This window comes from Podarcis bocagei, assembly GCF_964188305.1.
Source record: "Podarcis bocagei genome assembly, chromosome: W".
Classification (NCBI taxonomy): domain Eukaryota; kingdom Metazoa; phylum Chordata; class Lepidosauria; order Squamata; family Lacertidae; genus Podarcis; species Podarcis bocagei.
The window spans coordinates 70,708,994-70,733,884 of NC_138131.1; the positions used below are offsets into that span (position 1 = coordinate 70,708,994).

General features: G+C 45.8%; 1 protein-coding gene and 1 long non-coding RNA gene across 2 annotated transcripts in view; one reads left to right on the top strand and one right to left on the bottom strand.

Annotated features, from left to right (window-relative positions):
• LOC308578213 (uncharacterized protein) overlaps positions 1–24,891 on the top strand; it is a gene marked incomplete at its 5' end in the record, with an annotated part of 719,745 nt that overhangs the window by 373,876 nt on the left and 320,978 nt on the right. The window lies entirely within an intron of this gene.
• LOC308578365 lies at positions 3,979–4,422 on the bottom strand. Its single transcript, XR_014003900.1, has 3 exons — positions 4,372–4,422; positions 4,203–4,240; positions 3,979–4,056 (listed from the first exon to the last, which is right to left on the bottom strand). It is a non-coding gene; the product is annotated as an uncharacterized lncRNA (long non-coding RNA).

The following is a 24,891-nucleotide window of genomic DNA, read 5'->3' on the forward strand; positions in this document are numbered from 1 at the left end:
TCCACCTATGCCTCCCCTCCCCCCCAAAATATTCACAATTAAGAAAGCAGAAAACAACCCCCACCTCTCTTTCGACAGAACTAGATGGAATGATCAGGCATAGCAACTCCTGCAGAGAGGATAAAACCAAAATGTTTCCAAGGGACACATTTCTCAAACAAGATATCTGCCCATAGCTCAGTCAGTAGAGTGTGAGACTCTGCATCTCAGGGTCGTGGGTTGGAGCCCCACGTTGGGCAAAATATTCCTGCATTGCAGGGGGTGGACTAGATGACTCTTGTGGTCCCTTCCAACTCTACAATTCCATGATATCCTGTGAGGAGTAGTCTGAAGTGAAGGCACAAGACAGGAGTTGATCATCATGTGAGCTGCTCACAGGTGGGCTGAAGCGAGCTGTTGACCAGTCCTGTGGAGCCTCCTTTTATTGAGACAAATATGCAAGCTAGGCAGATACATTTTGGGCTGTGACCTTTACACACCTTTGGTCCCGAGATCGTGGGGTGGTACAAAGTTATTTTGGTACCTGTTTCCACCACGTCATTTTCCCCTTGCACAGTGTATGACGAAGGAGACAAAAGGTCTCAGGGACAAAGGTTACAGACAGGACACCGCAGACTGCTGAGACTGCAAAAGGTCAGACAGAGGGAACGATGTTCCAGACAGCCATGACTTTGTCTGTGAGGGGGAGTATGCTACGCACCCCAGGGTCATGTGTGCAGGCAGACTGTGGCTGCCTGCTGGTGGGGAGTGTGCTCCCTCCGGACCCCACTGCCCACTCCGCAATTATCCCTACAGTAGTCAACTGAGTTTTACTCAGAAGAGATGCGTGAAAATCAACACAGCCATGTAATTTGTGCCCATCAATTTAAATAGGTCCGCTGTGGAAAGGACTGATGTTGACTACAACCCTGATGTTTTCTGATTATTTTATAGAGCGTTTCCCTCAATACCAAAAAATGGAGGCAGAGACAATTTACTGAATTTTGGATTTGATATCCCGCTTTATCACTACCCTAAGGAGTCTCAAAGCAGCTAACATTCTCCTCCCCCCCCCCAACAAACATTCTGTGAGGTGAGTGGGGCTGAGAGACTTCAGAGAAGTGTGACTGGCCCAAGGTCACCCAGCAGCTGCATGTGGATGAGCAGAGACGCAAACCTGGTTCCCCAGATTATGAGACTACCGCTTTTAACCACTACACCACACTGGCTCTCATATATATGTAGGTTAAAATCAAAATCTATAAGCTAGAACACAGTAAAGAATACAGATGTGAAACTACTAAAATGTGTAGTTTAAGACCTTAACCGCTAATTTAAAATATGCATGTCAATGCTTTATTATAATTAAGTCAGGTAAAGTAATTATTACTCTTAATATTATTCATTGCTATGAGGCTTCTTGAAGCAATTCAGAATACAATCAACATTAGCAGAACACTTTCCTTTACAACGACAGCTTAAAAAGCAACAATTTAAAAGCAATAAAAAAGTAATATTTCATAGGCAAGAATTCTAAAACAACAGCAATGATCACAATTAGCAACAACACACAATGAAACAGCAAGCAAAACTTGCCACTCCATCATCGCTGAGCCTTGAAACTTGTGTCTTATCCCCATAATCGAAACTGACATCAAGTCTTATGTCATCTGGAAGAGAATGAAGGAGAAGAGAGATGAATTTCTGCCACATTTACTGATTCACCAAATTGACCTGGCCCCCATTCCACCCTATTTACAAGGAGGCTTTATGGATCCTGTCTTTGGTGGCAACGACTCCTTCCAAGCCTGCAGTTTGGCCATGTTTGTGCTGCGGCAGGATTTCACAGCCACATGACCCAGGAGGTCTGCATCAAGCAAGGATGCTGCAGCTACTGAGTGGGCTCTCCTTAGTCTGGAAAGTGCGTCCCATGTCCCCAGGCTGTGGGTGTTACCTTCTTTGGGGCAGAAGTGAGCCAGCTCCAGAGGGACGAGAGCATGCTGTAGAGAAAAGACAAGACCGTACTGGATCAGATGACTGATCTGATCCTAAACCCTCCCCCCCAAATAATGGGTGCAAGAGAACATGGAAGCAGACCCAAGCCAGGGAAGACTTGCTTCCATCATGGGATGAGTGAGTTCTATTGCCTGGCCCCAATCCCTTGCCCCAGGCGACCTCAATGGGTCCTGCAGCCTACTAGGCAGAGGTGGAAGTGTAAGATCAAGGAAGAGGGCAGGAAATGTCTCCAGCCTTGTCCGGCATCCCAGGGACACACATTGTGTTGTGCGCCTGATACCAGACTGTGATTCCTCCTGTGGGAATCCTTTCACAAGCCACTCTGGGAGCCTCTTGGGGCTGTGAAGGTGCCAAAGGTGAGAGACTTACCTTCAGGCAGCTGAGCCTTCTTGCATAGGACATCAGCCAGCTAATGCCACTGGCTGCCAGTTGCCTCTCCGCTGCAATCGCACTTGTTGTGTAACCTCTCAGTTCCTGTGGGAGGAAAGGGGACCTCAGAATCAGGAGGCTGGTCTGGGGGAAAGAGGCAGACCACTGTGAAGCCCTTTACACTCTCAGAGAGAGATCCGTTTCTGTTCTAAAATGGCAATGTCCTCCAGCCCCAAATTGTAGCTCTGCATCCAAGGCCCTCCTTTGGCTGTCTGGGCAAGTGGGCCTTTGTTGGCTGGTCCATGTGGCCAGCTTGCCTTACAAGAGGGGAAGGGCCCAAGAGGTGCACTGCTAGGTGGCGGCTTCTCCATGAAAGCTTTCTAGGTCAAACAGCCACTGAGGCCATCAAGATACTTACATTCATCAGCAAGTTCAGGGTCTTAGTGCTTGGGGCCTCCCAGAGGAGACCTCCCAGCATCAGAGTATAACGTTCCTCTAACTCCTGCAGGCAATGGCAATGAGGGAGAGGATGCGCCAAGCAGGGGAAAGAGAGATCAGATGTTGAGCAATGGGAGCAGTGCTTAAAGCGTGTGAAGAAGAAACAACAACTGGAGAAGTCAAATTTCAAGGCTAACAACTTACCTGCTTGTTGGGCTCAGTTTTGACCTCAATGACCGCCGCAAAGGCTGCATGAGCAATCAGGCTGTGGAGCTTCAGGGGTAATTTGGGCTTCATGAGGCTGGAGAGAAGGAGGGAAAAGTTTTTAGACTCTGTCTCCTTGGAGTCTTCCTCATATTGGGGGGGGGGGCGGGGGAGCATCAAATACATGTCATTCTCTTGAACTTCCAGTGATTGCATGTGTTAGCTTAAACCACTTTTGACAATCAAGCAGCGTATAGATTTTACAGGGTAAAAATGAATAAAGGTAAAATTAAAATAAACACACGGGGGCACTGTTTATGCGGCAGTCTACCTGGCACTTGGTTGCAAGCCTCTAGGTCTTAGTTAATCCCACCCCTAAAAGCTGAGCCATTTCGCAGTCATCTCTAGACAATATAGCTTCTATTTTCTCTCTCACATCTCCACTCACCCTGTAAATAGTTGCTGCATGAATAAAGCTTTTTGAACGCAAGAAACCCAAGAAATTGTAAGCAAATCTTCCAATCGAATTCAGTGCAGTGGCAAGGTCTGGTAACACCTTTCCACATTCTGCTCCCCTCCCCCCCGCCAGCTCCTCGTCAAGCTCAAAAACCCCGGTATACCTCAGTTGGTAAAGGGCTTCCAGTGCCGTAGCAAGGGCCAATTCAGGCTGCGTAAAGCACACAATCCGTCCCATGAGATCCTGATAGAGAACAGAGGGCAGAGGGGGAAAATGTCAGTTCCCTATGGACATCAGATGGATTCCTCCAACCCCAAACTCAGTGCAGGAATTGGCAATGTAATGCCAAATGCCAGCACAACCCTTCTCTTGGCCAGACCCCGCCAGGCCTTCCTTCTGCCCAGCATCCCCCCAATCCCATCCCCAGCTCTCCTGCCCCCCTCACCCCTGGATACCTCATGCAACCTCTCACTCACCGCAATTGCCTTGACGGCCATCTTTTTGGAATACCTCAACCTGTCCTTTTCTCTCTGGCGGGCCTCCGAGCAAGTGGCCAGCACGCAGCAGAGGAACATCTCATCCTTCTCCAGTTGCTGAAATGGCAAGAGTCAGACTGTCAGTTCATGGCAGGAGGGCTTCTCTGCATCTGAGACTGCCAAAATGGGGGTATAAACAGCACTGGTGGATGGGGGTGGGTGAGGGATTTCGTATGTACTGTGCTGTTTTCTCAAACACTAACCACAGGCGATGCCCAGACCCTGCCAGTCTCTGAACCATCTGCAACAAGAGAAGAAGGAAAGGACATGGGGGCAGGTTAGTTCATTTCTACTTATTTTCCACAGTTGAGGATTAGAGCATTAAGGCCACCCCTCCTTACGCTCCAAAATGAAAAGGAAGCATTTGCTCACGTGGGCCCACAGCAACCCTGGACTTCTTGGGGACTTTGCGGGTCCCCTTCTTCTTGCGGGCTGCCATGTCCCTCAGTTGGCTGAACCTAGGAGAGAAGGAGAGGGGCAGACCTTGTTGTTGTTGTTGCTGTTATACCTCCCTATACCCACAGGTCTCAGTTACAACCAGTGCTTTTTTCTGGGGGGGATGCAGGGGTACGCACAGCCCAAAACATTTTGTGAATCTTTGCACTTTTGTCCATTTACTGTACTGCATTTCTTTTCCCCGATTTGAACTATAAAATGGTGATTTTCTTGAGTCAAAATGAGAGTACCCCAAACTGTGCTTCATTAAATCCAGGGTCAACGCAGCAGTCTACCAGGAGATTTTGGAGCACTTCATGCTTCCTTCTGCAGACAAGCTTTATGGGGATGCTGATTTCATTTCCCAGCAGGACTTGGCACCTGCCCACACTGCCAAAAGTAACAAAACCTGGTTCAATGCCCATGGGATTACTGTGCTTGATTGGCCAGAGGACTCGCCTGACCTGAACCCCATAGAGAATCATAGAATCATACAATCATAGAGTTGGAATAGACCACAAGGGCCATCGAGTCCAACCCCCTGCCAAGCAGGAAACACCATCAGAGCACTCCTGACATATGGTTGTCAAGCCTATGGGGCATTGCCAAGAGAAAGATGAGACACATGAGACCGAGCAATGCAGAAGAGCTGAAGGCTGCTGTTGAAGCATCCTGGTCTTTCATAACACCTCAGCAGTGCCACAGGCTGATAGCACCCATGCCACGCCGCACTGAGGCAGTAATTGATGCAAAAGGGGCCCAAACCAAGTACTGAGTACATATGCATGCTTCTACTTCTCAGAGGTCAAATATTGCTCTATTTGCAATCCTTGTTTTGCTGATTTCATTTCATATTCTAATTTTCTGAGATTGTTAATTTGGGGTTTTCATCAGCTGTATGCCATCACAATCATAACAAATAAAGGCTTGACATATCTCGCTTTGCATGTCATGAGTCTATCTCATATATTAGTTTCACCTTTTAAGTTGAATTACTTGAATAAATGAACTTTTCCACGATATTCTAATTTCCCGAGTTTCCCCTGTACACTAAGTAGAAGAGAAGCATTGCCAACCGACCCCACCCCCCCCCCTCTTTCCCCCTCTGTTCTTCCTAACCCAACACTGCATGCAACACTAATGTCTCACAACAAATGAAACTGATCTGTAGAAAACACAACTACTGATACGGAAGGGGGGGCATGCCTTTCTTCACCCTTCCGCCAGTCACCAGAGGGTCCGAGGCGATGACCTCAAGGGTACCCAGCCCCACGTGGACCCCTCAGCCCCCACACCGATGCACAAGCACCACACTCTACCCCAAGCCCCATAAATAAAGTGCCTTTTCCCCTTTCCTACACCGATCCGCTATTACGGGCGAAATAAGCCCAAAATCTTATGCCTTCCCTCCCGCTCTATTTTTACTATGGGTTGACCGTACGAAGCTGTATTCCCTATTCCTTTCAATGGCTGCGTTCTACCCAATCAGAACCATGCATTCGCTTTGCAGAGCTAGCTCAGCGAGCTCCAGCACGCCTCATTTAACCTCTTGACAAGCTGCTGACGGCTCCCCGCTGGGAGAACAATGGAACCGAAACTTGTGAACTCATAAAAGTGTCAAATCTTGCTACAATGTATCCATTTTGTTTCCGACCTCAATTATCAATATAAAATGGACTAAAATCTTTAAAAATTCATATAAAATCAACCACAACTCCGATTTTCTTGCTTTTGGTGCCAATCGGCTCAGTCTCTCCAGGACTCCATGAAACCTCCCCTGCCCTCCACGATCCCTCAAGCGAGGTGTCACGTACTCAGGAAGACCCTAATCCTGTCAAATCGCTCTGCCAAGCCTTTCCTCTGGGCAATGCCAGGTGGCAGGCTATGCATACATGAACCATTGTCTTCTCATCACCGGTACTCAGGATGTGCTTATCTGTGCATATCTCCAGTTCTGCATATTCCCCCCTCCATATGTTAATCCAGTGTAACCCAACCTCTTCCTAATGTATTCATAATGTAATCTGTGTAACCCAACCTCTTCTTAATGTATTCATGATGTAACTGTAATGTATTTTGCACTGTATTCTGGGACATGGAGGGAAGTTTTAAAAGTTCATGTCACCCCTTTCCCGGGGTTCAATCTTGCCTTGAACCTGTTGCGCAATAAACTTGGATCTTCTGCAGCTTGCTCCTGTCTCCGGCTGAGCTCATTTTCCTCTGCAGGGACCCGCGGACTTAGTCCGACGAGCTGGGTGGCAGAGCAGCCTCGCACCCAGATTTTACAGTAACATTTGGCACCCGAACCGGGACGTGCGGTTCTCCTGCGTTGCTGACTGGGGGCCCTGAAATCTTCAGCCGGCTCCGACCATTTTGCCTAGGAAGATCCTTTTGGACCTCCGGCCATCTTACGGGCGCTAATTGAATGCCCCAGGAGTTCAGCCGGGGAGCAAAGAGGGATCCAGCCGGCTTATTCATCGATCCCGGGGTCACAGTTGAAGACGCGTGAGTATAAGGAAAAAGGGAAATCCAGTGCACTGGTGGGAAGGGGGTGGTAATCTCCTGGCAACTGAATTCTCTGCCCTCCTCTCTATCGCTCCTTCTTACCTTTCTCTTGGTCCACTTAGTGAGAGAGACCGTGGACCGCTGCTCAACCCGAAAGGGGGGTTCTGAGCTCTATCTCTTTTCTTAAAATCTCCAGCCAGCCGCACCAACTGGGAGCCTGAAAGTAAGACGGAGAGAACCGGCTTGAAAGACAGCCGAATCACCGCAACGGGCATCCCATTTGAAAGCAAGGGGTTGGAGCTCTCTTTCCGAACTTCCCTAGTGCCCGGCAAGGGGGCAGGAAGGGGTCTGGCTTTCTATCATTAATCCCAGCCGCACCGGTCGGTGCCACGTAAGTGAGCCCGCTTCCGAAAGCAAGGGGGATTTTCGGTTCAAAACTCTATCCAGGGATCACCCGATCTGCCACCGCACGGCTCGGGCGTTCAGTAGGGCCCCTTTTCCTGAGATTGTGACGATAGGTAGGAGGTTGCCAGGAGGGATAGCCCAGGAGGAATTGGGCAAGATTTGGCAGAGTGGAAAGGAACCCCAGGTTTTGGAATAGGAAGTAAGGAAAGGAACAAAAGGAAACCGGATAGTTAGAGCTCACTAAAATCACTAGGAAGTTGCCAAGCAACAAGAGATAGGAAAACCCTAAATAAACCCCTGTACAAGTTACCCAAATCCTCATCGACCCCTCTCTTTCTTTCTTTTTTATAATAATATTTATTAGTTTTCCAACAAATTAAACACAACACTACAAAAAACCAAAAAAGAAAAAACCTACAATAATACAATACAATACAATACAAAAAGAGAAAAAAAACCACTACAAAACACTAACATACAACTAACAAAACAAAACAAAAACCATTTAAAACACAGTCCAATTTCAATATGTTATCTTTCTTTCACTAATTTCCACAACCTCCTCACACCTCCCTTTTTGTATACCACTTCTATTAATTGTTTCAGCAATTCCTTTCCATCTTCCCCTGTTTTCTATCCTATAATTGTCTTAACACATTCTAACCTTATTTTTCCCTTTAATACTCTAATAATCTATTTATACTTAATTCCTTATAACATTTCTACTAAAGCCATATAACTTCATTCCAACATTTTTCTAACATTCATTAATTTTACAGTATTTCTGTAAATAGTCTTTAAACTTTTTCCAGTCTTCTTCCACTGACTCTTCTCCCTGGTCTCGGATTCTGCCGCCAATTCCATGTAGTCAATCAACTTCATCTGCCATTCTTCCCTGGTGGGTAAATCTTGTGTCTTCCAATATTTCGCAATGAGTATTCTTGCTGCTGTTGTTGCATACATAAAAAAGTTCTATCCTTCTTTAACACCAATTGGCCGACCATGCCCAGGAGAAAGGCCTCTGGTTTCTTAAGGTAGGTATATTTAAATACCTTTTTCATTTCATTATAAATCATCTCCCAGAATGCCTTAATCCTTGGGCATGTCCACCAAAGGTGAAAGAATGTACCTTCAGTCTCATTACATTTCCAACATTTATTATCGGGCAAATGGTAGATTTTTTGAAGCTTAGCTGGTGTCATGTACCACCTATAAATCATTTTCATTAAATTTTCTCTTAAGGCATTACATGCCTTAAATTTCATACCTGTGGTCCATAACCGTTCCCAGTCAGCCATCATTATGTTATGTCCAACATCTTTTGTTTTTTTTAAAAAATGATATTTATTAAAATTTCAGAGGAAAGAATTACATAAAAACAAGAAATTAAAAAATAAAAAACAAAAATAAAAATACAAGAAAAATATAAAATACAAAATACAGAATAGAAAAATAAAAACACTTACAAAGGAAAAAAAGAAAAAAATAAATCAATCTTTCCATGCCTTACATTCATATCCTTGTTTCCCTGACCTCCTCATACCTCCCTTTTTTGTATTCCAATTCAATTAGTTAATTCACCAATTTCTTTCCCTCTTTATTTTCTCCTAATCCTTTAACTTAATATAGTATAACTTTAAATTTTCACCTGTTATCAATCCATTTTTACATACACCTTTATAGCATTACTGCTTAAACCACTTAACTTCTTATAACATCATTCTAACATTCATTAATTTTACAATATTTCTGTAGATAATCTTTAAATTTCTTCCAATCTTCTTTCACCAACTCTTCTTTGAGGTCCTCTCCCCTAGCATGGAAGACGAAGAGCAGACTCCATTTGAGGATCTCTCCCTCATTACAGTCGATCAGGTATATGAAGATGAGCAGCAAAGTCAGCCCTCAGGGAATGTGCAGGCGACCTTGGAATGGACAGCTCATGGAAGAACCCCGACCAAACCTAAGAGGAGGCGTGTAGTGGTGATAGGAGATTCCCTACTGAGGGGAACAGAAGCAGTGATCTGTGGGCCTGAGAAGATGTCTCGGGAAGTGTGCTGTCTCCCCGGGGCTAGGATCCAAGATGTAACTGAACGACTACAAGGAATCATAAAACCCACTGACAAATACCCCTTCCTCTTGGTTCATGTGGGAACCAATGACACTGCAAGCAATAGCCTCCAGAAGATCAAAAGAGACTACGGGGCTCTCGGCGGGAAATTGAAGAAACTAAATGCACAAATTGTCATCTCATCTGTCCTCCCAGTTGAATGACGTGGCCCAGGGAGAGAGGGAAAAATAGTGGAAGTGAACAGCTGGCTTCGCAAATCGTGTAAACAGGAACGTTTTGGATTCTTAGATCACGGACTGCAGTTTCTTGAAGATGGACTTCTGGCAAGCGATGGGCTGCACCTCACAACGGTTGGGAGGAATGTTTTTGCCAAAAATCTCAGAAACCTCATCAGGAGGGCTTTAAACTGACTAATGTATGGGAGGGAGACAGTGCTGCTGAAGGTAGGAGTCTATCAATTGATGAAGATGATCATCCAAATGTCATAGACCAAATGGAGCAAACAGCACGCAGACCAAGTGGTGGGAGGAAAAAATCCTTAAATAAGAGACACGGGGGAATGATTAATGGATTTCAATGTCTGTACACTAATGCGTAAAGCATGGGAAATAAACAAGATGAGCTTGTGCTCTTGGTACAGCAAACTAAATATGACATAATAGGCATCACTGAAACCTGGTGGGATAAGTCCCACGATTGGAATGTAATAATGGGGGGATACAATCTATTTCAGAGAAACATACCAGACAAGAAAGGAGGAGGAGTGGTGTTATATGTCAGGGATGTGTATACCTGTGAAGAGATCCAAGATTTAGAACCTCAAAGCCAAAGTGAGAGCATTTGGGTCAAAATTAAGGGAGAGAAGAATAACAGTGACCTCGTTGTGGGAGTTTACTATAGATCCCCAAGCCAAATGGAGGACATAGATGATGCCTTCCTGGGACAGATGGCCAAGCATGCAAAAGGAAGGGAGATAGTAGTAATGGGGGACTTCAATTACCCGGATATTTGTTGGATGTCAAACTCAGCCAAGAGCATAAGGTCAAACAGATTCCTCACTGGCCTTGCAGACAACTTCATTGTCCAGAAAGTGGGAGAAGCAACAAGAGGAACAGCCATTTTAGATCTGGTCCTAACCAATGTTGATGACCTGGTTAGTGGGGTAGAAGTGGAAGGATCATTAGGTGCGAGTGATCATGCTCTTCTGAAGTTTACTATACAGTGGAAAGGAGCAGCCAAGCATACTAGGACTCAATTTCTTGACTTTAAGAAAGCCGACTTCATAAAACTTAGGGAAGTGCTGGGTGAGATCCCATGGACAGTAATACTAAAAGGAAAGGGAGTTCATGATTGCTGGGAGTTTGTTAAGAGGGAGATAGTAAAAGCACAACGTCAGGCAATACCAATGAGACGCAAACATGGAAGGTGCCTAAAGAAGCCAGGGTGGCTATCTAAAGAACTTTTAACTGAGTTAAAATTAAAAAAGGATGTGTACAAAAAATGGAAAAGGGGGGGAACCACCAAAGAGGAATTCAAACAAATAGCCAGCACGTGTAGACACAAAGTCAGAAAAGCTAAAGCACAGAATGAACTCAGGCTTGCTAGAGAGGTTAAAAGCAACAAAAAAGGCTTTTATGGGTATGTTCGTAGCAAAAGGAAGAACAAAGAAACAGTGGGGTCACTCAGAGGAGAAGATGGTGAAATGCAAACAGGGGACACAGAAAGGGCTGAACTCCTCAATGCCTTCTTTGCCTCAGTCTTCTCCGATAAAGAAAACAATGCCCGACCTGAAGAATTTGGAGCAAATGATTCAGCAAAGGAAACACAGCCCAGAATAACTAAGGAGATAGTACAAGAATACTTGGCTAGTTTAGATGTATTCAAGTCTCCAGGGCCAGATGAACTGCATCCAAGAGTATTAAAAGAACTGGCAGATGTGATCTCAGAACCACTGGCAGTCATCTTTGAGAATTCCTGGAGAACAGGCGAAGTCCCGGCAGACTGGAGGAGGGCAAATGTTGTCAAAAAAGGGAAAAGAGAGGACCCAAATAATTACCGCCCAGTCAGTCTGACATCAATACCAGGGAAGATTCTGGAGCAGATCTGAAATATACTCAGAGTCGCAAATTGATTTCATGCTCTTTATTCAGCTCATAGTGGTGAGGAGGAATGAATGAAAGTCCCCTCAAAGTATCTGCTTTATATACATTATTTACACAATGGGCTGCACATGATTGGTTAATTCTGGAATTCTACTGTAAGCCAATCAGGTTGTGGATTCACTTATATCTGGAGCATGATTGGGTGGTTCCTGCCAACCAATCATGCTGCTGCATTGTTCTTGGACCAATCAGACTGCTGCATTCTGAATCCTATTGTTCTAGGACCAATCAGACTGCTGCAATTTGGATCCTATTGTTCTAGGACCAATCAGACTGCTGCAGTTTGGATCCTATTCAACTCAGTACATAACACCTCTCCCCTCTAAATTCCAGTCCTGCCCGGGAGGTCGCATTCATAGTCCTCGAGGTACATGCTTTACGGCGGCCTACGTGTGCGTTGCGGCCTGTGGTGTTCCCTGGTCCGGGGTTCAGGTTCTGGCTCGTGTTCCAAGGATGCTGGCTGTGATGGGCCTGTTTGGTCTGGCGCAACCGGCTCGCTCAGTCGTGGTTCTGGTTCCGGTGTCCTTTCGGCCTCGCGCGTCCTCTCTGTATTTACTGATTCTGCCTCTCCTGCTGGCCCCTCCTGGTCTATGGGCCTCACTGCCCCTCTGTTTCCTTGGGACTCCGCTGACCTTTCCTCCTCCTGGTTTTCTCCTGGGAATCGTCGCCGTATCTGGTCGCAGTGGCGGCGCCAGCATTGCCCCCCATCAGTTAGCACCTTGTACGACACGGGGCCAGTGACCCTGGTGACTGTGGCGGGTAACCATGCTGGGCCTGCCCCAAAATTCTTTGCGTACACTGGGTCCTGGGCCTCGAAGGTCCGGGGGTTCCTGCCTTCCCCCACCACTACCTCATCCTGAGCTCTATCGGGGTGAAGGCGGTCCAATCTGATTGCAAGGCGCCGACCCATTAGTAGTTCAGCGGGGCTCCGGCCAGCCGTTGAGCTGGGGGTGCTGTGCTGTGCTAGGAGGAATGTGGCAAGGCGGTACTCCCAATCCCCTTGCGTCATGCGGCGAAGGGTGTCCTTGGTGGTCCGCACCATGCGTTCTGCTTGGCCATTGGTGGCAGGGTGGAACGGCGCTGAACGGATGTGGCGGATGGCGTTCTGCGCTGTGAAGGTTTGGAATTCTCCTGACGTAAATGCAGTCCCGTTGTCTGAGACGAGAGTGTCAGGGAGCCCGTGGGTTGCAAACAGCCTGCGTAGTACCCGGATGGCTGCGGATGTAGAAGTGAACGGTACCAGTGCGACTTCCAGCCATTTGGTGTAGGAGTCCACCACTATGAAGAATGTTTTCCCCTGAAAGGGGCCAGCGAAGTCCACATGCAGGCGTGACCATGGTGCTCGGGCGGACTCCCAGGACTGGACTGGGGCCCTTGGGGGATCTGGGCGGGATTCTTGGCAGGCCTGGCAGTGTTTGACCCAGGCCTCTATCTCTCTGTCGATCCCTGGCCACCACACATAACTCCTGGCAAGGGCCTTCATTCTTACTACCCCTGGGTGTGTCTCGTGTAGGGCTGTGAGGACCCTTTTGCGGAGGGGCTGGGGAACAACGACCCTGCTTCCCCATAACAGGCACCCCTTGTGGGCCGACAGTTCATGTTTGCGGGTTGTGTAGCCAGCAAATTCTGGCCCAGGGCTGCTGCTGGGCCATCCCCTCCACATCCAGTCCAGGACCCGGGAGATGACCCTATCTTTCTTGGAATGGTGTGCAACTTCTTGTGCCTGAATGGGGCTCATAGCCTCTTGTGCAGGTGCTGGGTCAGGGCCTGTTTCCGGTAGTGGTAGCCTGCTGAGGGCGTCCGCATGGCCCATCACCTTCCCAGGTCGGTGAATCAGTGCATACTGGTAGCTGGCAAGGAAAATTGACCACCTGAGGACGCGAGGAGACAGCACTTGGGGGGTCTGCTTTTCGGGGGCAAACAAGCCAAGCAACGGCTTGTGGTCAGTCACCACGGTGAAGGGCCGCCCGTACAAGAAATCATGGAATTTTTTTACTCCCTTCACGATTGCCAGACCCTCCTTGTCAATTTGCGAGTAGTTCCTCTCGGTTGCGTTGAGTGTCTGGGAAAAGTACGCCACCGGTACCTCTCTTCCATCCGGGAGTTGGTGCCCCAGGACAGCGCCAATGCCATAGGGTGAGGCGTCGCATGCTAGCACCACCGGCAGCCTCTCGTCGAACTGTGCCAAGACCGAGTTTGAGACAAGCAAGTCCTTGACTGCCAGGAATGCAGCCTCCTGGCGCTGGCCCCACACCCAAGGGGCCCGCTTGTCCAGGAGTCTGTGTAGGGGCTCTGCTACCGCCGCCTTGTGGGGAAGGAAGGAATGGTAAAAGTTCAATAGTCCCAAGAAGGCCTGAAGTTCAGTCTTGCTCTTGGGCGCTGGGGCATCACAAATGGCCCGTACCTTGTCCCCAGTCGGGGGGACCCCTTCTGCGTCCACCATAAATCCCAGAAAGTCCACCTGAGGCACTCCTAGTAGACATTTTTCCTGCTTCACCTTGAGACCCGCTGTCTGGAAACGGTGCAGAACGGTGCGGAGGCGGTCCTCAAACTCCTCTGGTGTGGGCCCGGCAATCAACACATCATCGAAGAAGGGGGTGACGCCAGGAATCCCTTTAAGGAGCGAGTCCATTAGATTCTGGAATATGCCTGGTGCCACACTGACACCGAATTGCAGCCGCTTTACCCTGAACTCTCCTCTGTGCGTCACAATCGTCTGTGCCTCTGCTGGCAGCTGTTGATATGCTTGGGCCAAGTCCAGCTTGCCAAAAATTTTCGACCCAGCCAGGGTGGCAAGGACATGGCTGACCACTGGCACTGGGTATGCATGGGCCGTGAGGGCCTTGTTTATGGTACATTTGTAGTCTGCGCAGATGCGGACTGAACCATTAGGCTTGACGGGTGTGACGATTGGGGTTTCCAGCACTCCTTGCTCCACGAGCCAGTCCAATTCCTCATCTATACGCGGTCTCAGGGCGAATGGGACCCGGCGGGCCTTGAGCCTGACCGGTCGTACTGCGGGGTCAAGCTGTAGAGCAATGGGGGGGCCCTTATACTGTCCCAATTTCCCATCGAAAACCCCTGGAAATTCCTTGCAGATGGCGTCCACGTCCACTTGTAAGGTAGTGTGGTTCACCCCGGTGATGGCTAGCCCCAGTGGTCCAAACCATGCCAATCCCAGTAAGGTAATGTAGGGGCCCTTGACCATGAGCAAGTCCAGTTGCCGCGTCCACCCTCGGTATTGCACCCTGAAGGTCCCCACCCCCATTGTGGGGACCTTACGTTTCTGGAAGTCCCGGAGGGTGAATGGGGCCGGCCTGAGTTTGGGACCCCCAGTAGGACACAGTTTCCTTAACACAGGAGCAGTCAATGACAACATTCCTAGAGTGTACATGTTAGAACATGGGGAGGGATGTCTGTCCAGCAAGCAGGTAAACTTCCTGGGGACGGACTTCCTCCGCATGTGACCAGAGGTGGGTGTGGCCTCACCTGTGCAGGTAATGACAAAAGCACAGGGCAGGCAGCCATCTCTCTCTCTCTGCCATTTTCCTTCGATGAGGAAGCATCTTAAGATGCCCTCTTGGCTCCCAGCCAAGAGAGGAGATAAGGTCTATCTTGCAACAAGATAGATTCTAAATATATGCAACCTTTTTAAGCCTGTCTACCTTCTGGGATCATGTTGTGAACAGAACGTGAGTAAACTCTTTTATACTTTTATAAAGACTGTGTCATGTATTTTTAAGAAGGAACAAAGGGGAAATTACCAGAGTAGTTATTATAGAGGTTCTAGCGAACCTGTGCACACGTTACCGTTGTGAACTTAAAGGGGAATGTCTATAAACTCTGCTGATATTTTGGGAACTTGTTAGCACAAGTTGGATAAGGATATAATTAGTCAATATATCCTCTCCTGCACCCCAGAACATTCCCACACTGTTCGACAGTGGAATTTGCTGCCAAGGAGTGTGGTGGAGTCTCCTTTTTTGGAGGATTTTAAGCAGAGGCTTGACAACCATATGTCAGGAGTGCTCTGATGGTGTTTCCTGCTTGGCAGGAGGTTGGACTCGATGGCCCTTGTGGTCTCTTCCAACTCTATGATTCTATGATTCTATGATTCTCCCTGGTCTCGGATTCTGCCAGTCATTTCCGCCAATTCCATGTAGTCCATCACCTTCATCTGCCATTCTCCCAGAGTGGGTAGGTCTTGTGTCTTCCAATACTTTGCAATAAGTATTCTTGCTGCTGTTGTGGCATACATAAAGAAAGTTCTATCCTTCTTTAGCACCAATTGGCCGACTATGCCCAGGACAAAGGCCTCTGGTTTCTTCAAGAAGGTATATTTAAATACCTTTTTCAATTCATTATAGATCATCTCCCAGAAAGCCTTAATCCTTGGGCACGTCCACCCAAGGTGAAAGAATGTACCTTCAGTTTCTTTACATTTCCAACATTTATTATCGGGCAGATGATAGATTTTTGCAAGCTTGACGGGGGTCATGTACCACCTGTATATCATTTTCATAATATTCTCTCTTAAGGCATTACATGCCGTGAATTTCATACTTGTGGTCCATAACTGTTCCCAGACAGCCATCATTATGTTATGTCCAACATAATAATAACAATAACAACAACAACAACAACAACAACAACAACAACAACAACAACAACAATAATAATAATAATAATATCTTTATTGTCATTGCCTCCTCTCGGGGACAACAAAATTACTTGACTGCTCCATAAAAACACTAATTAAACAGTACAATATAATACAGCAAGGGAGATTAGATGACTTTCAAAGTCCGGGCTTCCGATTCAGGGCCGAGATCGCTCTGGAGAAGAAGCTGTTCTTAAGACGGCTCGTTCTTGTCTTCATCGTCCTGTATCTCCGTCCCGATGGCAAGAGCTCGAAGAGACAGTGACCAGGATGCGATGGATCTTTTACTATGTCCAGTGCCTTCCTATGGCACCTTTTTTCCATGCATAATTTTTATTGGTTTTCAAAAATCAAAACACAGAACAAACTATATCAATACTCATATTAATTCACTAAAAGTAAAGAATAAGACTTCCTTCAGTCATTCCACGAATCGTCCAAAATAAAAATAATCAATAAATCCGCGTTTCCTTGTTTGTAATGCCATAAGTCATTCTCCTATGGCACCTTGTGGCATAAATCTGCTCTAAGGTGGAGAGTGGGCAGCCAACAATGCTCTCTACTGCCTTAACAACTCTGCACAACCCCATCCTGTCCTGGGTAGTGCAGCTTCTGTACCACACACATAAGCCATAAGTGAGCACATCTTGTGCCCATTTAATCATAGCAGATTTCACCGTTTCATCCTGAGTATTCCATTTCAACAGCAAGTTATACATCTTTGACAAAATCTTAGTTTTGGGTTCTAACAGTTCTGTTTCTAATTTTGATTTTTCCACCTGGAAACCAATTTTCTTGTCCAAATTATATGCCTCCATTATCTGATAATAATGAAGCCAGTCTCGCACTTTGTTTTTTTATTTCTCAAAACTCTGCAGTTTTAGTCTATCTCCATTTTTTTTCCAAAATTTCCCAATATTTCGGCCATTTGGCCTCCATATTGAGCTTTTTCTGAGCTTTCGCTTCCATTGGTGACAGCCACCTTGGGGTTTTATTTTCCAATAAATCCTTATATCTTATCCAAACATTGAACAATGCTTTCCTGACAATATGGTTTTTAAATGCTTTATGTGCTTTGACCTTATCATACCATCCAAATACATTGGTCAAACCTTCTGAATCCAAAATGTCAGCGTTTTCAAGAAGAGGCCAATCTTTCAACCAGCAAAAAGCTGCTGATTCATAGTAAAGTTTAAAGTCTGGCAGGGCAAATCCACCTCTTTCCTTTGCATCTGTTAGTATTTTAAATTTTATTCTAGGCTTCTTGCCCTGCCAGACAAATCTAGAAATGTCTCTCTGCCACTTCTTGAAACAATCCATTTTGTCCATGTAATGGGAATTGGGGTTGCTCGTGCGTAAAGGATGCTGAACTTCTAGGCAACGTTGCCTGGCTAAACCTTTCCCTGGCTGGACAGCCCTTCCTCCGTGGCTGTGTCAGTCGCTGGCAGAATCCGTCAGTGGGCGTTTCCTGAATTTCTTCCAACATAAAAATTCATTGACACCCAGTCTCCGCCTAGCCTCCCTGCGCGGAAGCTTTCTGCGCAGAGTAGGCGTAGCCAGCGGAGGTCCTGGACTCTCCCCGCTGGTCTCTGTGGAAGAGTCTTGGAGCCCTCTCTCCGAAGTCCTTCCCTGGTCCCCTTCCTCCCCGGTGTCATGCTGATAACCTTCCCCAAAGGGAGTGTTCTCTCTCCCTCTGCTGGTCCCTTCTCCTGCATGGTCGGGGAGCCTTACCTCCACTCTTGGCTCTGATGGCAGTTCCCTGACAGTCCACAATTTGCAATGTTTGAAACAAAAACAACATTCTAGGCCATACATTCATTTTTATCGCAGCAATACGGCCCAGCAGTGAAAGCTTCAAATTTGACCACATTTCTAAATCTTTTTTCACTTCAGCCCAGCATTTTTCGTAGTTGTCTTTAAATAAATTCCCATTTTTTGCTGTCATGTTAATCCCCAGGTATTTCACTTTCTTAACCACTGTTAAACCTGTCTCATTCTGAAACCTCTCTCTCTCTCAATTGGTGTTAATTTTTTCTCTAAAACCTTGGTTTTTAACTTATTCAGTTTAAATCCTGCAACCTGACCAAATTCTTGAATCAGTTCTAAAACCCTTTTGGTACTAGATTCTGGCTCCTGTAACGTCAATACAAAGTCATCTGCAAATGCTCTCAATTTGTACTGTTTAGCTCTGACTTGTATACCTTTTACCAGTTGGTCCTTTCTAATCATATTTAGCAAAACCTCCAGGACCGATATAAAGAGCAATGGGGAGATTGGGCAACCTTGTCGTGTACCTTTTTCTATCTTAAATTCTTCCGTCACCACATTATTTACAATTAGTTTAGCCTTTTGTTCTGAATAAATTGCACTTATACCGTTTTCAAAGCCTTGGCCTACCCCCATCCCCTGTAGGTTCTTCTTCATAAAGCTCCAAGAAATATTGTCAAAAGCTTTCTCCGCGTCCACAAATATCAAAACTGCTTTAGTATTTATGTTCACTTGTAATTTTTCTAAGATATTAATTATGTTTCTCACATTATCCGATATGTGTCTACCCGGGAGAAGGCCTGCTTGGTCTTTATGAATCTCTTCCACTAACACTTTTTTTTAATCTTTTAGCCAAAATGTCTGCAAAAATTTTGTAATCCACATTAAGCAATGAGATGGGGCAGTAGTTCTTAAGTTGTGTCTTTTCAATCTCTGTTTTCTTTACGAGTGTAATATTCGCTTCTTTCCATGACTCTGGTGCCCTTTTCCCGTCCATTATTTCATTGCAGACTTCCTTCAAAGGTTGTACCAACCATTCTTTTAAGGATCTGTAATATTTAGAGGTCAGTCCATCCGGTCCCGGAGATTTGCCTAGTTGCATATTCTGAATAGCACCTTCTATCTCCTGTTCAGTTATTTTATAGTTCAACATTGATTTACTTTCCTGAGAGATTTTTTGTAATCCATTTGTTTTCAAAAATCGATCTAGATCAATTTCTTTCTGTGGTCCTTGTGTATATAGTTGTTTAAAGTACCTCTGGAAACAATTTTTAATCTCGGCTGGGTTCTGTATATTCCTTCCTTCCACTTCTAAATTTGTAACTGTGTTTAATTTTTGTCTTTTTTTCATTTGCCAAGCCAACAATTTCCTGCATTTATTAGCCGACTCAAATGTTTTTTTGTCTCATTTGTTTAATTTTCCATTCTATCTCCTGATTGATCATTTTCATATATTGTACTTGATATAATTTTATTTCTCTCAAAAATCTCTTGCGACTTAGGTTTTGCTCTCAATTTCTTTTCACCTTCTTTTATTTTCTCCAAAATTTTCTCCTTCTTCTCATTTTGAATTCTCTTCTTTAATGCATTCTGTTGTATCAAGAACCCTCTCATAACAGCTTTGCTGGCGTCCCAGATTACTCTTTTTTCCACATTGGTGTTCATATTTATCTCAAAATAATCTCTCAAGGTTTTTTGGGCCTTTTTATACACTTCTTCATCTCTGAATAAGGTGTCATTCATCCTCCATCTGAAGGAACCAGTTGGTGTTAGCTTCATCTCCATCTTTACAGCATTATGGTCGGAGCAGGTTTTTGGGCAGATTTCCACTTTTCTTATCTTTGGTGCCATTCCTCTAGTTACCCGTATTTGGTCAGTTCTTGTCCATGTCAGTTTGGCTTCAGAGAAGAAGGTTCCCTCTCTGGTCAAGGGATTCTTTGTTCTCCAAATATCAACTAAGTCCAAGTTGTCTGTCATCTCAAAAAAAGTTTTCGGTAGTCTGCCGTCCTTAGTGACTACCTGTCTTTGTGCCTTATCCATATGTGTAGATACCACTCCATTCATGTCTCCCATCAAAATCACATTATAGTCCAAATAGTCCATCAAGGTCTCATGAAACTTTTTTTAAAATTCAGATTTCCCCTCATTTGGTGCATAAACTCCTACTATCAAAAATTTCTCTCCTTGTGTTTGAATTTCAATTGCCACGAATCTTCCTTGGTCATCTTTGAAGATAAATTTTGGTAATAGTCTCTCCTTTGCATAAATCACTACCCCTCTTTTTTTGACCTTGTCCGAAGAAATAAACTCCTGACCCAGTCTTTTATTAATCAGTACTTTCCTGTGTAGTCTTGTTACATGTGTTTCCTGTAAACAAATCAAGTCCAATTGTTCCTTTTTAAATAAATGAAACACAGATTTCCTTTTCTGAGGGGAGTTCAAACCATTACAATTCCAGCTTAATAGTTGCAGAGCCATGATGTAGTTACTTTGCTTTTCCTCCAACTGCACCCAGTGCCTGTTCCTGATCTTTCGGTGGTATCACCTTCTCCAGGCGGTCTTTTAGTTCAGGAGGTAATCTTGGTATGTCTAAAGTTTCACTTACTAGTGCTCTTAACTCTTCTGCAGCTTCCTTCTGCAAGTCTTCTCCGTAGTCTCTCCAAAATCTATCTTTGTCGTCCTCTGATCTTATTTTTATCTCCTTCCCTTTGTAACTGAAGGATAGGCCTTGGGGGAATTCCCACCTAAAAATAATTCCGTTGCTTCTCAACAGGGCGACCAAATCTCTATAGTTGGACCTAAGGTCCAAAAGATATTTCAGAATGTCCTTAAATATCTCTACTTTTGACTGATGAATTTCCAAAGTCTTCTGGAAATGCAGACTCAAGATTTTGTCTCTCTCCTCTTTTGTTTGGAGGGTGATCAAACAGTCTCTCACCCTGTTCTTCTTCCCTCCTCTTCCAAGCCTAAAAGCACTCACTATCTTGAAGTTGTCCTTATCCAAATCTGGATTCCAAAAGTCTGCAAATTCCTGCGTAAGAAAATCAATCAAGTTGTCTTTCTCAAGTTCAGTTACAGCCCTGATTCTTAAATTGGTTTGCTTCTCCTTCAACTCAATCATAGACAATATTGACCTGTGGTCTTCCAGTTGTTTGTGTATCGGTGGTATCTTCTCTTCTAGAGCAGTTGCTATATCCTTTGCCTCTTCAGCTGTCTTTCATGTCGAGGTAGATTCCTGTAGTAATTTCTGAATAGTTTCTGTATTGGTATTTACCTTCTGTCCCAAATTATTAATACTTGTGGTATTTTGGTCAATTTTGCCCGATGCTTCGGCTACTTGTTTACTTATTTTTTCCAAAGATTCATTAATTTTACCAAGTGCCTGAGCCAAAGCATCTTCAACTGCCATTCCTTTGGGTTTAGGTTGTGTTGATGAGGCTCCTGTTGGTAATCCAGAAGGACCAGATGTCGATGCTCTTCGCTGCAGCCCACCGTCTGTACGAAATAATCTGCCAGACCTCGTTGCTTTTTCCTGTAGCGAATCTATTTTCTCCTTTCCATCTGCCATAACACTCTATATAAGATCCAAGGTCAATCTCACGATCAGAATTTCTTTTGAAGTGGAAAATTCCCCTGGCCCAGCTGCTATTGTAACAGATTCAAACTTCCTCTAGGGGGACACAGTAGCAGTCAAAAATGTCTTAAAGTAATTAACTTTTTTACTTTAGCCCCCCAATTCACAGAAAGGACGACAGTTTCAATCCCAGTTGTTTTCTGTTACTTTAAAACCAGGAGAAGCCAGTCAGAAATATTGTATCTTACTTGTATCTCAGATGCAGAGTTAACTGTCAAAAAGTACTTTCAGCAACAGCGAATTTCACAATACGGCATTCTTACTGTTCACTGGCCACCCGTTCCCAGGTTTTTGAGCGGTGAATTTTAGCTTCTTTTTCTCTCTTTTTGCAGGGAAATACAGTTTCAAACCTTTTCCCCCCTCCTCCCCTGCAATCAAGGGGGGAAAGTCACTTATTTGATGCTCGAATTATAATCCTTTTCCAACGTCTTTCAAGGTTTCCGCTTACAAGTTCATTGCTTTACTCCATTTACAAGAACGGAAGGCAGACTTCCTGTTTATGCCTCTCCGCTTCGGTGCCAAATTATTTCTTAGTTGCTTTGTTTCCAAAATTAGCCTACTCACGGATCGTTGTTTTACAGCCAAATTGTCCCAGGAAAAAGGCAGCGCTCTCCGGTAATGGCTGTGCGGCTTTGCTCCACGGAAGAAGCAGTTGACTCACAGCACCGTGCCACTACCCCGCTCCGCTTTGGAACACGTAATCGGGCTCCTTTGCAAGTTGGGGGGGGCGCAGAAGGTGCCCGCCGAGTCCCACGGTCACAGGCTTCATCCGCCTGTGATTTTTAAAGGGTCCCCGCTTCGCCGTAGCGGTGCAGACCCGATTTCCGCAGAGCCGGTTCCCTCCGAGTCAGAGGGAATCCGCCATTACCGATGGCGCCACCCCGGAAGTCCATTATGTCCAACATCTTGTGCCCATTTCACCGTTTCATCCTGAGTGTTCCATTTCAACAGCAAGTTATACATTCTTGACAAATTCTTAGTTTTTGGATCTAACAATTCTGTTTCCAATTTTGATTTTTCCACCTGGAAACCAACTTTTTTGTCCAATTTATATGCCTCCATTATTTGATAGTAATGAAGCCAATCTCGCATTTTGTTTTTCAATTTTTCAAAGCTCTGCAATTTTATTCTCTCTCCATCTTGTTCCAGAATTTCCCAATATTTCGGCCATTTGGCCTCCATATTGAGTTTTTTCTGTGCCTTCGCTTCCATTGGTGACAACCATCTTGGGGTTTTTTCCCTAACAAATCCTTATATCTTATTCAAACATTAAACAATGCTTTTCTAACAATATGATTTTTAAATGTTTTATGTGCTTTTACCTTATCATACCACAAATATGCATGCCATCCGAATACATTGTTAAAACCTTCTAATCGACCCCTCTCTTTCTCCCCTCTCTACCCAGACACGCGTGAATCATAACATGGGTACCCAGGCTTCCAAGCATGAGCGGGCTCCTTCTGGGAGGAAGGCTTCTAGAAAGCCATCCCAATCCCAGAGAGACCCCGACTCCCCTCTTGAATTTGTTATCACCTATTGGAAGTCGATTCCTGGCCATAAGTTGCTGTCGAAACAAAAACTAGAGGACCTCTGCAGAGAGACCTGGCCTGCCAGTACCGCCTCCGCGAAACCAGAACTACGTTGGCCAACAGGAGGCTCTTTTAATGAAGACCGCCTGAAACACCTAAGAAAATACCTGATGGAGGAGAAGCCCCATCAGTTAGAATATTTAGCCACCTTTGAGGCGGTCAAAGGACTGCTCCAAGCTCCGAGAGGAGCCCCATCCTTCCAGCTGCCCATATTAAATCCCGGAAGGCAGCCTCTGCCCCCTCCCCACGAGGGACACCCCGCAGATGACTCTATGGAACAAGCCCTGATCCCTTTCTACTATAGAGAGCCCACGCCACCTGCCCCTAACAACAATTTGGATAGTGACGAGGAAACGGGGGAGAAGGAGCACGGGGGGGCACGAACCAAAGACTCACACGATTGCAAGCCAAAACAAAGAAGAGCGCCACCCCAGAGGACCCTAGTCATTCAGAAAAACCCATAGAAACCCCGGGGACTTCTAGCCAAACGGGTCCTACAGCAGTCCAGATGCCCCTAAGGGCCTTGCCGATTCCACCCCTGAAACCCAACGGACCCCCCCCCCCGGATGATATGCACGCACCAACCCTTTTATATGGCTGACCTAGTAACCTGGTCAAATCAAATGCCTTCCCTGAGGGACGATCCGGATAAGTGCCACCGTCAAGTCAGCGCTATTTTCTCCACTCACAAGCCCACTTGGCCAGACATCCATGTCCTTTTGAACGCCCTCTTTAACGAAGCCGAGAAGGCGGACATTCTGGCCAAGGCTGGAGAGGCGATAGAACTCCCGGACTACCAGGCGGGACGACCCCAAGGGGTAGCGGCTCTCACAGCTCAATGCCTACGTATTGAACCAACCTGGGACTACAATACCACCAACGGGATCTGGTGCTTAGATTTATTTAAGAAGGCAATATTAGACGGCATAAAGGCTGCTGGACAGCGTACCGTCAACTGGACGAAGGTCCAAACAGTATTGCAAGGACCAAATGAGCACCCATCAGATTATTATACCAGGCTGGTATCAGCTATTAAGACATGGGGGGGGGGAATAGACCCGGAAAACTCCCAGCATGAAGTTATCGTAAAGGGCTTCTTTAAGGACCAAGCCTGCCCAGACATCAGAAAAGCCCTCCAAATTGGATATGACAGGAAAAGTATTAGCAAGATCTTGTCTATAGCCAAATTGGTTTACAATTCCTGGGATGAGAGGAAGCAAAATGAAACCGAGCCTGAAATTGAACAGATCTTAGCCCTGAGCATGGAACCTAACCGCAGCCGGGGCAGAGGCTTTGGTTGAGGAAGAGAGGTCCGGGGAGGAGGACCCCCCAACCCCTACAGGCAGTGGGGACCCACCACCGGAGGATGTTTCCACTGCCAAGAAGAGGGACACATAAAAAGGTTCTGTCCCTATCTTAACACAGCAGCCTACGGGGGGCAAGAATTTAAACCTCTATATGACAAAACCAACTATTCCCCTTTCCCATCTGTTAGGATATTTCCGTTCCACCTTAAAAGGGAGCAGGATGTTTGTGTCACAGCCTGCGTATTTCCTGTTCACAGGATGTTTCTGTTGTGTCTGTTGCTTTCGTTTCTCTCTCGGTGCCTGAACACTGAAGCAGGCGGTCATGTTTTTTCTCTGTTCTGACCAACGCTGAAT